Source organism: Ambystoma mexicanum, chromosome 2p, assembly GCF_040938575.1.
Source record: "Ambystoma mexicanum isolate Mex_15411 chromosome 2p, UKY_AmexF1_1, whole genome shotgun sequence".
Lineage (NCBI taxonomy): Eukaryota > Metazoa > Chordata > Amphibia > Caudata > Ambystomatidae > Ambystoma > Ambystoma mexicanum.
The window spans coordinates 539,276,039-539,280,253 of NC_090923.1; positions in this window are offsets into that span (position 1 = coordinate 539,276,039).

Sequence of the window (4,215 nt, forward strand, 5' to 3'; positions counted from 1 at the left end):
TTTTCTGAACCAATTGACCTGGGAAATGCTGTGTTGCATCGGAAGCTGAATGCATTCAGTATGCCCATTATCCCACCGGCAGATTAAGCCAGGAAGTGAACACAGGTGTTACATATTCCTGTGCACAATCTGCATTTGGAGCAGTAACTAACTGAGCTACCTTACAAATGATATCTCCTCTGGGGCTTTACCGTCTTAACCCCTTAACTGCCATGGGTATGTCCCCCCCAGTGCCAAGGCCTTTTTTGGTGATCTCAGTATGTCGCCATTCAATCCCTTGTAACTTCTTTGTTACATGAGATATCTCGGCCAAAGATGGCCCCTTTTTTCCTACATGTAGGCGGTCGTAACACCACCCAGGAATCCTAGTTTGCTGTAGGGGGGTGAGAGAAAATAACCAAAAAGGAGAACATTTGTTTTTTTTTCAGAAAATGACAATAAAATGTTGTACAAAGAAGCCTGTGGTGTTTTCCTTGTAAGAGCTAGGAACAAATGGTTTGTTGTGCTGGATTTGCCATTTTGCAGGCTTTCAAGAACAGATTGAGTGGAAACCAAAATACCATATTTTGATATGCTAATGAGCCGTTTTGTGAGAGGTAGGCGATTTTGGTATTTTTTTTGTTCATGCGTGGACGGAATGGAAGAAAAGGGTAGGAAAGCTGAATGGGAAGCCAGAAAGGCATACATTTCTGAAAAGTAGACAATATTCCAAGTTTAGGAAGGAGTGATTTGTGCAGGTCAGACAACAACTATGATGTAGGGAAAGATTCCATAGTTTGGGGAGAAATTGGGAAAATGACAAAAACACAATATCCGCACATTTCACTCTGGTCACCCACTGAAACACGCAGCCAACAACACATGGCTTACCTTCCCGCGTTCCCACAGGTGTCCCGACAAAAACAGTACCTCACATGTGTGGGTGCACCTACCTGGGTGCAAAGGGAATAGCCTAAAACACTGGTAAACCCCCCCCCACCCCCCAAGTCTTTTTGCACAGCAGATTTTCAGGAATTTTGCTCATCTGGACAACCTACAGATTTGGGCCTAGGGTGTCGAAGCCATGAAGGAAAACAGGGAACCCCATGCATTTCCGAAAAGAAGACACAAGTGGAAATCCACAGAGGTCTGACTTGTGCGAATTGTCCCATAATTTATGACCCACAATCCCTGACAAAGTCTGAAATTTGGTGGAAAAAACTCAATTTTCACTTTGTCTGGGATTGTGGGTATTAAATTCTGGGGCGATTTGCGCAAGTCAGAACTCTGTGGATTCCAATGGGTGTCTTCTTTTTGGAAATGCAAGGGTACCCTGTTTTCCTTCGTGGCTTCAACACCCTAGGCCCAAATCAGTAGGTTGTCTCCCCAAACCCTTTGGGGGTTACCAGTGTTTTAGCCTTTTCCCTTTGCGCCCAGGTAGGTGCACCCACACATGTGAGGTACTGTTTACGTCGGGACACCTGTGGGAACGTGGGAAGGTAGGACATCTGTTGTTTAATGGGACATCCCACCCTCCAGATGCACAGATGTCCCCATCCCACCCACACCAGCATGCCCCATCCCACACTCCAGAACAGATGCCTCATACCTGATCCAGACTGACACCAATGTGTCCCCATCACCTCCCTCCAAACCCACACTGATGTCCCCATCCCTCCCCCAGAACCACACCAATGTGCCCAGTCCCTCCCATCCAACCAACATGCCTCCGTCTACTCCCTCCAGAGCCACACGAAGATTCCCCCATCCCACCCTCCACATGCACGAAGATGTCCCCATCCAACCCACACCAGGATGCCCCATCCCACCCTCCAGACCAACAGATGTCCCATACATGTTCCAGACCAACACCAATGTGCGCCTATCCATTTCAGACCCCACCAAGATGTCACCATCCCTCCATCCACACAGGAAGATGCCCCCATCCTGCCCTCCAGGCCCACACCTAGATGAACCCTCCCTCCCCCCCAGACCCACAATGTGCCATCATCCCACCCCCAGACACAGACAAATGTCCCCCTTCCCTCCCAAACACACCAATGTGCCCCCATCTCCTCCCTCCAGACCCACAACAAGATGCCCCATCCCACCCTCAAGTCCACACCTAGATGACCCATGTCACCCTCAAGACCAACAGATGCCCCGTCCCTCCCCAGACCAACACCAATGTGCCCCCATCCCTCCCATCAAACACACACCAATGTGCCACATTCCCTCCCTCCAGACCCACACCAATGTGCCCCGTCCCTCCATCAAACCGACACCAATGTGCCTCCATCCACTCCCTCCAGAACCACACCAGGATGCCCCCATCCCACCCTCCAGAGCAACAGATGCCACATACCTGTTCCAGACCCACACCAACGTGCCCCCATCCATTGCAGACACCAAGATACCACCATCCCTCATCCAGACAGCAAGATGCCCCCAACCTGCCCTCCAGACCCACACCTAGATGAACCATCCCCCAGACCCACAATGTGCCCCCATCCCTCCCCCAAACACAGACCAATGTCCCCCATCCCTCCCATCAAACACACACCAATGAGCCCCCATCCCTCCCACCAGACCCACACCAATGTGCCCAGTCTCTCCCATCAAACCCACACAAATGTGCCCCATTCCTCCCGTCAAACCAACATTCCTTCATCCACTCCCTCCAGAGCCACCAAGATGTCCCATCCCACCCTCCCAGCCCACACCTAGATGACCCATGCCACCCTCCAAACCAACAGATGCCCCATACCTGTTTCAGACCAACACCAATGTTCCCCCATTCACTCCCTCCAGACCCACACCAAGATGCCCCCATCCGGTCCTCCAGACCCCATCTAGATGACCCATCCCTCCCCTCAGACACACACCGTGCCCCCATCCCACCCAAACCAGGAGGCCCCATCCCTCCCCCGAGACCCACACCAATGTGCCCCATCATTCCCCTCAAACCGACACCAATGTGCCTCCATCCACTCCCTCCAGAGCCACACCAAGATGCCCCATCCCACCCTGCAGACCAACAGATGCCCCATACCTGATCCAGACCGACACCAATGTGCCCCATCCCCTCCCTCCAGACCCACACTGATGTCCCCATCCCTCCCACAGACCCACACCTATGTGCTCAGTCCCTCCCATCAAACCCACACCAATGTGCCCCATCCCTCTGATCAAACCAACACCAATGTGCTCCATCCCTCCCCTCCAACATGCCTCCATCCCCTCCCTTCAGAGCCACACAAAGATGCCCCCATTCCACCCTCCAGATGCACAGATGTCCCCATCTCACCCACACCAGGATGCCCCATCCCACCCTTCAGACCAACACATGCCCCATACCTGTTTCAGACCGACACCAATGTGCCCCCATCCATTGCAGACCCCACCAAGATGCCACTATCCCTCCATCCACACAGCAAAATGCCCCCATCCTGCCCTCCATACCCATACCTAGATGAACCATCCCATCCCCCAGATACAGACCAAAGTCCCCCATCCCTCCCATCCAGAGCCACAAGATGCCCCATTGCACCCTCCCAGCCCACAACTAGATGACCCATGCCACCATCCAGACCAGCAGATGCCCCATACCTGTTTCAGACTGACACCAATGTGCCCCCATCCCTCCCCAGACCAAAGCGCCCGTCCCTCACATCAAACTCACACCAATGTGCCCCCATCCCCTCCCTTCATACCCACACCGATGTCCCCATCGAACCCAAACCAGGATGCCCCATCCCTCCCTGCAGACCCACACCAATGCACCCTGTTCCTCCATCAAACCCACACCAATGTGCCCCATCCCTCCCCAGACCAAAGCACCCGTCCCTGACATCAAACTCACACCAATGTGCCCCCATCCCCTCGCTTCAGACCCACACCGATGTCCCCATCCAACCCAAACCAGGATGCCCCATCCCTCCCTGCAGACCCACACTAATGTGCCCTGTTCCTCCATCAAACCCACACCAATGTGCCCCATCCCTCCCATCAAACCAACATCAATGTGCCTCCATCCACTGCCTCCAGAGCCACATCAAGATGCCCCCATCCCCCCCTCCAGATGCACACAGATGTCTCCATCCCACCCACACCAGGATGCCCCATCCCACCCTCCAGGCCAACAGATGCCGCATACCTGTTCCAGGCCCACACCAATGTACCCCCATCCATTGCAGACCCTGTCAAGATGCCACCGTCCCTTCATCCACACAGCAA